Genomic DNA, 11,810 nt, shown 5'->3' with positions numbered 1-11,810 from the left:
CCACCACTTTTAAAGGTTTATAAAACAAACCGAGGCCTAATGATGAAGCTGAAAGGTCACAGCATCTCCAAAGTCAGTGAGATTAACTGCAATCCAACCAATTGTTGAGATATTTCAGGCAGATCCAAAGTGAAGTGACTTGACTGGCTGATGCTGCTTTCCAAAAAATGCATCAGTGAGCCACATCATTGCACCAGATGGTAATGTTATTTGTGAAAATCATAAATACCGCACACTCCATCAAAACCTTCACTAACAAACAAAAGGTTTGCCAAAAACTACAGTGCACAGCTGTCCTCGCCTTAAAAAGATGAACTTTTTCTAACCAGTTTTCAAAGACTTTACGTCCTCAGCTGTAACTAGGGATGGGTATCGTTTAGGTTTTATCCGATACCAGTACCAAACCGGTACTTTTGAAATGGTGTCGGTGCTTAAACGGTGCTCGAACCGGTGCTTAAAGAATGGAAAACACAAAATTGGTCCAAAAAACTCTCATGTTCAGCTGTTTTTTGGTACAAAGATAACAATGTTAGCCTTTCCTGCAGCTATAGGGAATTTATGGTATCACTCTTGGCTGGAAGCAGTGCTTAATCAATGGAAAACACAAACTTTGTCCAAAAACCTCTCATGTTCAGCTGTTTCCCACTTTTTCTTTGGTCATTTTAGCCTTTTTGACCAGGGTGAAGGGAGTACCTGCCATCAAACAAGAAGACAGCCGCATGTAGCTATGATGATGTTTGCTAGTTCACCTTACATGCATTAATTTAATCACGTGGTTAGCCTACTCAACGTAAATTACACACGAACAACATTAAGCTACTCACGCAGAGAAGAACGGCTGCTGCTGCTGCCATCATCATCCGTCATCGTTTCTGCTACACTGGCAGGGCTAGGGGCCAGGACTCTGCTCTTCGGGTTCTTGGGGGATGTTGCTAACTCCAGGTCCGATAACAGGCAATAATGGCACCGGATACCGGTACCCATCCCTAGCTGTAACCATAGAAAAGCCAAGGTAAGTGGACAGGTTTTCTATTTAATCAACACATTCCTGGTTTTAGTCTTTTTGCTAAATTTGGTAAGATTTATAAAATTATCTAATCATTCTATTATGTTTTAAAGTCATTTTAAAGACACACTTTTTAAGTCAGTGAATAAAAATTATGGAGATGATCTTGGCAATAGACATCCTGCAGTGTGGTAAATGGATATGGGTTATACTATTCTATAACCTAGATCCATTTACCACTGGACATTGGATCATTTACTCAATAATAGCTTCATTTATATGACCATAACTAATTAAGATGAGACAGGGCCTAATTGTGCCTTCAGCGCGATTCTAGTTTTTCGATATAATGATTTTGTAACAGAATGAAGAGAGGAACAGGCTGTAAACAAAACCCCATCTGTGGCTTTGACTTGAGGGGGCAGGGAGCCCGAGTGTCACATCATTGATGTTTTCTTTTTGTAGAGAGCACAACACTGAAAACGTCTGTAGCCATTCGGATTGAGCGAGGCTGTATCAGTGCTCCTCAGTTATATTTAATTATATACCAACAATTCACTCATTACATTCTCTGCTTAATTGGGTTCTGACAAGATAATAACATTAATAACTGCTCAGTTAACGCATTGTTTTTCTGCACATGAATTCGTGGGTGTATGTACATATTTACATGTATGTGGGTGATGGAACTGAAAGCACAGTTGAGCATAGAGTGTATCTGTGTGATGTGTAGAAAATTATTAAAGTGAGATCTGCATTTGGTCAATGCATAGATGCCCTTATGTACATACTAAATTACACGCAAGCTATGAAGCGAAGTCATTGGACATACAGTCTTTAGAATCTGAGAAATAATAGTCTCGTAGGTTGCATCCTCGCCAGATGAGTCCTGACACTGATAGTGTGTGAAGGGAGCGAGAAATTAAGTGGCCGATGATCTGAGCTTTCGTGCGTGACGGTACTTGGAGAAGAGTTTGCCACCATCTTTAACAGTTTTTTAATCAGCACCATTGCCTTTATTCAGTTACACTCTGTCAACCTTTGATGAACACAGACTAGACACAGCATGAGTCTGTCAGCATCGTTTGAGATCATTTGCCAAGTTATAGTTAGTCAGTTGGGCCTTTAATGCAAGCAAAACAATGCAGAAGGTTGCTTTGTAAAATAATTGGGTCCTTTGATTGCCATTAAATCAAACTGAAGATAGGTTTGCCAAAGAATATCGGTCGCTGTGATGTAAGCCTAATGACTGAATTTATAATTGACATTCAGTAGCCACTTTATTAAATCACTTTTCTTCACCGTTGCTCGGTTTGAACTCGGTTTCAGCAGCTTATCTTGACTGTCTTCATGCTGTTGAGTGTATTTAGCAGATTAGATATTTGCATTAATGAGCAACTTAATGCAAATATCTGGTGAGTATATGATTTTTAATTATATGGCAAAATATTATGATTCACAGTAAATTATTTTGTGAGCATCTTGTAGAAAACTGGGAGCCCTTTGACTGGTCTGCATTGGATGGAGAATGTTACAGTTTTTCTCAGTCACTTTGGTGCGTTCCTCAGAACACCATTAACATTTGCACAGCAGTTAGTGCATTTCCCAAAACAATTAGTGCAAACTGCAAAACCTAGTGGATAGCCTGCAAAAGCACGTCACATGCACAGAATTGATTATCCATACCTCAAAAGCAAGTATCCATGTCAATGAAACTGTCAGTGCCATCAAAATGAAAAGTCTTGACACCATCTTTATGAACAAGATAGTCAAATGGCATTGTCATGTTTCCACTATGACAGTTTATAATTTCAGTGTTTCCCATTGCAAAAACAATTGGTGACACCTGAAAATGCTTGTGCAAAAGACAAATATGCTACAGTCACTTGTTCACTGTAGAATACATGTAAACATAAAATCACCCATTTGGTAGAGCTGTGCACTAATGTGAACAATAAACAGCACATGTAACAGTACAGTAAATCATTCTGGCACATCCAGACGTTCCTGTCTGTCTGGCCACATATTTTCATCTACATCACAACAGATGTTATCCCTCGCAATGCAGCGAGGAAAGTATCTCCTGGAGTGGCGAATCCATCCTCTGCAGGACCCTGCTGTGATGTCGTCACATGCTGCATCCATGGCTGCTAGCAGGGCCATTTGCTCATGTGGATGCCGGTCATAAACTTTCCACCTCCAGGCAGAGAAAAACTCCTCTATTGGATTAAGGAATGGGGAATATGGAGGGAGATATTCAACCAGAATTCTGTCATGTGCTGCAAACCACTCTCTGACCTGATGGGAGTGGTGAAAACGGACATTATCCCAGACAACAACATACTTGCTGAGTTGGCCTCCACCTCTCTCATTCTCAGGGACTAGGTCCCTGTAAAGAGTGTCTAAAAATGTCAGGAGATGTTGGGTATTGTATGGACCAAGAAGGGGGATATGGGTGAGGACGCCGTTGTCTGAGATGGCACAGTACATTACAGTGTATACTGTTTGTGTCACAGAAGTGTAGAAATGTTACACACTAGCTCCTGCGCAGTTTATATATGCTTGCCAATTGGGGATTCACAGGATTCATCCATAATTGACAGTGAACAACCTCATGAGTGACAGCTGTAATTCACCTGAGATCAATTGTTCAGACATTTCCAGGAACAATGATACAGAAAGGTATAGGATTTGCTTGACAGATGGCCAATATTTGGCATGTGATAACTAGTTCAACAATTTTGTGTGTGATGACTCAAGCAATGGATGTATGACTATTAGTTTTATTGGGAACGACTATTCAGCATCCATAGGTATGATTACTTTTGACTGACATGACATAAGCAAATGGAAATGTCAGAAAGCAGCAGGGAAATGTATGGAAGCAACTGATTCATGTCCAAAATCATTTGCAGTTTGTTCAGAGAGAGGAGAAATTGCTACTACGATGTGCACAAATGACTGAGTGTTGTGGAGGTTGAACTAATAGTTATGAGAATTTCAATTCTGATCTGAGAAACGCACCAAAGCGACTGAGAAAAACTGTAATGTTTGATTGTAGAAAGCTAGCATCCTCTGACGGTTAGTCCGGGGTCAGAATGTAGCACTTAAAACTAAATAGTAAAGGGCACTTTTAGCCATTGCAAGAAGCTAAATAGCCAAATACTGACACCAAATGAATCAAAATGAGACTATTTTTGGTTGCAATGGCATGAAAAAAAGTATTATTTTAAAATGTGCCACATGTTTTAGAGTATGTTGTGAAACAGTCAAACAATGGGGCGTAGGGCTTAGCCAATGTCAGTTTTAAAGTAGCTTTTCCGTGAATTTCAAACTGGACTTGTACTATAAAAAATTTTTTGTGAAAGTGAAATTGCAAGGAAGGCAATGTAAAAAAGCTCGTACCTGCAGGTGTGGAAACAGTCGCGCTTGTGTGTATGTATGCATGATAAGGGTAACTGGGTCAGTTAGTGAATCAAGTATTGGCAAACCATGTTATTGCTTCATGTAACAGCTTGTCAGCTGATTGAGACACACGGAAATCGGTGGTGGAGTCTGTAAACATGGAAGTTTCCACAGTGAAAAGGCCAAAGGCATCCTTTATCTCTCTGGAGGGCGGCTGCAGTTACTGGTCTCTTTATAGCTTTCCCTTCATGGCCTATCATGACGGAAAAATGATGGAAAAGACTCACGGAACACAAATATGAAATGCCCAAAGCACATATGCAAGCACGAAGCGAAGGTAATCCAGAAAGGCAAAGGCTTATATCTTTCACACTCGCTGTCACCGCAGGGCTTCTGTATGCGATTGTGTGTTTAACATGAAGTCTCCTGAGATGTTGAAGGACAGCCACGCTGCGTAATACTGTTGAGCCAGCATGTGTCGCCACAGTGTAAGCACATTTTCTGACGTACTCAGGCTGCTGTTGAAAAATAACCAACTCCCATGGGGGTCGCCCCACAACAACTGTGTGACAGCATTCGTGTCTGCAAGCGCACACGCGTGTGTTTTTGTTGATGCAGGTGTTACTCTGGCCTTCACAGCAGCTAATGGAAAGGTCCATTTACGGCACATCAGGCCCTAATAGTATTGTAAATACTTGGTCTGCTGGTGTAATGATAGCTTTGTTCAATAATTCAGCAGCTGCTGAGAAAATCAGCAATCCCGAAAGAGCAAATAATATTGTAGGCAATGCCATCAGATAACACGGGGCACAACACAATATAGCACAGGACACTGGCGATTTCGTGATTTCGTGTCATTCGTGTAGCTCTGCTTATATATCAGTGCAGCTTTTAGTCCAACGTACAGATTATTAAAGTGAAAGTAAAGAACGCATCTTTTTGTTTCACCTTTGTCTTTAAGTATGTCCTAAGATTAGTGCAAGTGTTAGTATCACACACACACAGCCATTTTCTCTGCTGTAGCTGGAGCTCTGTTAGTAGGAACACATTTTTTTAATGGTCCTTGAGGTCGATGAAGACTTCACTCATCGTGTAAATGAAGCAGCCAAGTCAATAAGAGATCCCGCTGATAGTATTAACCGAGGTAATTTAGCATGAAACATTGTAAAAAGGTGATTAGTAAGTACAATGCGCGGCTGTACAATTTTTTGGCCACGGATAAATTGAAATGTAAGGGATGGCGTGGTCTTTTAAACAGACTGTGCACATTGTGCAGTAAGCCAAGACCTATACCCCAACCTTTTACGCTGAAAACGACATTAAGACAGATGCCAGTGCCATGTTTAATAAGATATAATTTCTCCTTAGCTGGCAGTTGAATTATCATTACCGATCGTTTTAACATCGTGACGTGAAGAGGTTACAAATGCTGACGATAGTGCTGCCATCTTTTTGTTTTACCGTGAATGAAACAAAGGTTAGACATAGATGAAAATGAGAATGTCAGAGTGCTATGTGTTTTTATTTATTTACATGTCCTTGTTAATTTTGTATATATATATATTAAAGGAAGGAAAACTTGTGTTTTTTTAAAAATGTAATTTTAACTGAGTCTTCACAGCCTTGGCTGCTAATGTTCACACTTCACCCACGATCCCTTCTCGCACCAGGAAAGATTAGTACCTAATCACTATTCCTCACTGGTGTGAAGACTGGACTGTACAGAGTGTACCTTTTTCCCTCCTGTCTCTGTAACCAAAGAAGATGCATGCATCAAAACTCCTATGCTCTTGTCCCTGTTTACGAGGCATCTGTAAGGATGTCATTATATAGATGCATTCCTCTGCATATTTCAGATCACATGCATAGGAATGGAGTCTAATCCAGATCCAGGTTTAAATTGGATAGCATGCAGTCTCTGAAAGTGGCTCGTTTGGCCATCTCTTCCTACATGCCTTCATTCCTGTGGAGATTTCTCTAGTCCCCCTTTTTGTCTGACACCCACCTACACTATGTCCCATCCTCTGTTCCCTGTGCTGGACATGGGCAGTCCACAAATGCCAACCATCTGATCATGCTGGTGGTCCAGAAGGGCCAAACAGACCGTCGTGCGTTGACTGCCAGTCATTTTACACAATAGTTTTCCTGAATGTTGCACTTCTTCCAAGTAAATTCTAACATACTTGTGACAATAGCTTTCACCATTTTAGGAACTATGCTCACTTTCCTGCCAAGCATAGGCCGCATATAAAGATGGACATTGAGAGGTGTGATTTCACCAGCTGATTTATTCGGAAGCTCATTTAAAGCTCTGATTTGCAGCTTTAGCACAATCCTTTGAAGCCAAGATCTTTGAAATAAGGAGCACTGGGTGCTGCCTTTTTACACCCTGGAAACCAACACTAAGCGTTACCATTTTACACCTTTTTTGAGGTGTTATAGATTTGAGGTCAGTTATATTGTGTAATTGATTCCCTTTAAACATCAAATTGATTTTAGCCTAAACGAAGGGAACGATATCACATGAAAGACATACTTATTGGCTTATTCATCACTAGTGTTTATCACAAATGAAGAGATGAAACAAAAGGATCGTCCAGATTGTTTTTGTAGTGCAGATGTTCATAAGTTGCGGTCGCTGTACTTCAGGATCCAGCTGGTGTTACAGAAGAGGACCAAGCATAAAAAGAATAACATTTTTTAAGATTTTTAAGGAGGTACAAATTCAACATTTGAAACAGCACAGCAAATATCCGCAAAGACAGACAGTTTCTTTGTGCAGTTTTCCACACAGTGTGTTTGCTATAAATGTACAGCTGCTGCATTTCCCAGAATATGAGATAAGTTCACTCTGAGATGGAGAAACATGCAAAAAAATATACAGGACAGCAGAGGAAGACGAGGGTTATTTTGAAAGCTGAGGACTGGTCAGTTACATTTGATAAAATGGAAATTTAAATCTTACATGTAATATTTTAGAGTATTTTGATCAGATATCAGATTTATACATGATAAGTTGCTAAAGTTTTTATTGTGAAATATCCTGCAAAACAAAATTTTGTTATTCAAAAGTTGCACAGTTTAGTGCAGGTTATACATGTCAGTTTCCAGTACTGTGGTAAAGTTTACATTAATGCGCTGTGTTAGACTGGTGCACAGCAGCTTTGGTGTTCATGTTCAGTGCTAGTTTACATCAAGGGTAGCAGACATCACTGAATTAAACCAGCTTCACAGACTTTAGTGTTGGGCGTTCAGCCATAATAGCTCATCTGCTTATTTCTGGTAAATTGAGCTGAAGTGATTATTTTCCCTATGCCACACTGCAAACAACCTTAGTGTCTCCCACACCTCCAGAATTCCTCTTTTACCCAGACCACTCATTTTCCGGTTTAGATGCGCAGGCAAAGTCCCCAATCTGCAGTGTAGGCAAGAGTAAACAGAGTTTTTTTTTTTTTTTAACTCCCTTTGTTTTTCTTTGGACTTTACCACCTCTGGTTAGAATGCTTGCTGCTTTTCTTTTGCATTATGCCACAACATGGTCTCAGAGGCCTTGTGACGCACAGTCACGGTCGGACGTTTGCATAGACTCATCGTGGGTATGAATGTCATGGTAATTTGTGGGTTTTAATGATTTCGTTGAACTGCTTGTTTTTCAGAGTGAAATGTTTGTACAGCAAACACAGGTTTTGCATTTTGCACTAATTTAGCGTCAAAAGTAAAAATGCAGGCTGAAATATATAAATATATCCCCACTAATATTTGTACAAAATAATACAAAGTCGTCTTAAACTGTGATGCTACCACCACCATCCTTAATAGGTCATATAATGTTCTTAGGTTTGAAAAACTTCACCTTCACTTCTCCAAACATACTTCATGTCTTCGCGACCAAAAGCTCAGTCTTCGTCTCGTCTGACCCTAGAATTTTTCTTGAGAAAGCATTTGGCTGTTAATATAAGTAGCTGCAAATGTCAGCTGACCTTGTAGGTGTCAGGTTTCTTTCTTGGTTAGTACTCTTAGTCTATGGTGACATGATACTCGCTCACTGGACAGTGATACTGGTGTTCCAGCAGTTTCCAGTTCGTGGCAGGTTTTTGCCCTGGCGGTTGCTCGGTTGTTCCTGAACATTTCCCTTTCATCCAAGGCTTGGATCTTCTTCCACCAGAAAAGTGGTGACACATCTGAATAACTTGTTTACATACAGTTGTTTGAACTGATGATCTTAGAATCTGGAGTTGTTTAGAAATGGCTCTAAGAGACCTTCTTATGTAAATTTACAATTCTCCTTCTTAGATCTTCACTGAGTTCTGTGGAGTTTCCCATTATTCTGAGTATTGGTCAATCCACTGTCAAACAAATCCTTTTTATACTGGAAAAAAAGAAACTAAAAGTTGTCGTTAACAGTGAGCACTAACAAGAAGCTTTGGTCTTGTCAAGCTAAAAGACATTGCAGAACTTTGAGCACCAATAGTTCAGTGAATGTATGCACATATTTGAACCTGTATGTATATTTTGGCTTAGAGAAAGTTCAAAATAAAGACACTCTACAATCATTCCAGCCTGGAAAAAGAACATTTCAAAGAAATCATTCAAAGCCCCAAATTACCACAACTTTCATTACCCATAAAAAATGAAGTCAGCTGATTGTAGCAAGCACGAAAGGGCATCTTTGATGTTTGATTCTGTTCATCCATTCTGGAGAAAATCAAAGAATTTATGCAACTGACAACATGTTCATTTACTATGCTACTCTGTCACATAAAAAGTGTATTTACAGGAGAATGTTCATTTGTAATGCAACACACCCAACAATCCTTTGTCCTTTTTTTTTGTTTTGTTCTCTTTGACAAGTTGTGGTGAAACAAGTAAATGAATAAAAGAAAATACTGGTTTAATACTTGGCTCCACGATAGTTAACCATACGCAAAATATCCAAATATCCTTGATTCGGAATCATGAGGCACAAACCCAGCCTCGTGGGGTCGTAAGCTGTTGTAGCCCTTTTATCAGTCCTGAGCCTGGATAAATGAGAAGGTTTTGTCAGGAATGTAAAATTGTGCCAAAACATGTAGATGCGTCCGCTGTGGCAACCCCATGGGAAATAAGTGAGCAGCCAAAAGGGGGTTATTTCAAAGTACTAATTAATTGATAGCTCTGCAATAAACGAAGAGTATGGCAGTGAGAGAAGAGTGAAGAGTTATTTGAAATGTGTAAGAGTTATTTAACTGAGATGAATAAAGATAAAAGACAGATTGAGAGAGTACTGGAATGCCTCCCACAATTTCACTCCCACTCTTCCTCTTGCGCCCACGCACTCTCTGTTACTGTGACGTTCACTCTTCTTTTTTACTCCTCCGCTTGACTGTGGAGGCGTACTGTTCTCCTCTCATTCATACACTGCCACGCTATTTCCATATTTCTGAGTGGACACTGTGCATTGACTTAAAAATGTCTGTGGAGGAAGAGGAAGCACCATGTTTGGCTCCATGTGAGAACATCAGATTTCCGATCATGCTGAGATCGTGATCAGACCTCACATGAGTGCCAGGCTCTACAGATGGAGTTACAGCTCCAGTAATCGTGCTGAGAGATGAGCGTGTCTGTGTGTTATGGTGGACGTGTTTGCTGATCTCTGTGAATTTGGTACAAGAAAATATAAACAACAAAAATTAATAACAACTTATGTTAGCAATATATACATATACCATAGATAGATAGATAGATAGATAGATAGATAGATAGATAGATAGATAGATAGATAGATAGATAGATAGATAGATAGATAGATAGATAGATAGATAGATAGATAGATAGATAGATAGATAGATAGATAGATAGATAGATAGATAGATAGATGTTAAACCACAGATTCCCTATAGCTGAGTGTGAGGCAAAATTATTACTTTCCCCAGCGCACATAACATCTAGCTGCAATACCATTGGTGCAGAAAAGGGAAAAACTAGTTCTGATGACAACTGTTGACAGTGGAGACTATATTTTACCTCCATTGCACCTTTCTTTTTTCAATATGTGCACTCACCAACAAGAGGGTATAACACAGGAGCTTAAAGCATCCATGCAGACCAAAGATTGCACCACGCACTGTCAAGGAGGATCATGCCTCTTAACACCTGATCCTCTTCCCCATAAACCAGCTGTCAATGGGAATCAGGGAGTTGCCCAGCATTACAAAGCCACTGCTAGATGACTGGAGCTGCAAAAAGATGCAGACTGTAAATTTAAAAAGTGATAAAGCAATATGATAAACTGCACATCAAAGAATTCTTGTTGGGATTAAACTTTGGCCACAAATAAAAAGATAATGCCTTTGTTTTCCTTTAGTTGTCTCTCATAAATAAACCAAATTACTTTGATTGTCAACAGCATTTGAACAATGCTGTTAGTTCAGGGGGTTGGGAAGCTCATCTTGTAACCGGAAGGTTACCGGTTCGATCTCCTGCTCTGTCTGTCCTGGTCGTTGTGTCCTTGGGCAAGTCACTTCACCTACCGCCTACTGGTGATGGCCAGAGGGGCTGATGGCGCAATATGGCAGCCTCGCTTCTGTCAGTCTGCCCTGGGGCAGCTGTGGCTACAACTGTAGCTGCCTCCACCAGTGTGTGAATGAATAGTAGAATTGTAAAGCGCTTTGAGGCTCTCGAAAAGCGCTATGTAAATGCAATCCAAACCAAAAGTTACTGCAGAAATGAAAATTCGTCCAGTCAACAGCACTCATCCAGTTTTCTGTTGTGCAATCTTGTTGATCCTGTGTGAACTGTGGCTTCAGTTTCCTGTTCTTAGCTGACACTAGTGGTACCTGGTGGGGTCTTCTCCTGCTGTTTCATGGTTTAATGTGTTGCATGTTCAGAAATGCTCTTCAGCACACTTTGTTTTTGTGGTTATTTAGTTACTGTTACCTTATCAGCTTAAACCAGTCTGGCCATTCTCCTTCAGCCTCTGGCTCTCAGAGAACTGCCGCGCAGTAGATATTTTCTTTCTCCATAAACCATAGAGATGGTTTTGTGGGAAAATTGCAATAGATCAGCAATTTCTGAAATAGTCAGACAAGCCCATCTGCCACCAGCAACCATGTTCAAACTCACTAAAATCAGCTTTCTTCCCCATTCTGATGCTCAGTTTGAAATTCAGCAGGTGTCTACATGAATAAATTGCACTGAGTTGCTGCCATGTGATTGGCTGGTTAAATATTTGCACTGGCAAGCAACTGAACTGGTGGACCTAATAAAGTGGCCGGTGAGCATTAAGTATACAGCATGCACGGTTTAGTGATTTATATGCACATTAAATCAAATTCTGAATCTCTGTTCTTTGAATCTCCTGACGTCCATCCTTCACTTGTTTTAAAAGTGTCCTCAATTCACTCCCTATTAATCTCAGTGA

Source organism: Aulonocara sp. 'chitande type north' Nkhata Bay, linkage group LG16 (genome assembly GCF_057382095.1).
Source record: "Aulonocara sp. 'chitande type north' Nkhata Bay isolate Kocher_YH1m ecotype deep benthic linkage group LG16, A_spYH_male_GT1.1, whole genome shotgun sequence".
In the NCBI taxonomy this organism is placed as follows: domain Eukaryota; kingdom Metazoa; phylum Chordata; class Actinopteri; order Cichliformes; family Cichlidae; genus Aulonocara; species Aulonocara sp. 'chitande type north' Nkhata Bay.
Note: the sequence above shows the minus strand (reverse complement) of the source record.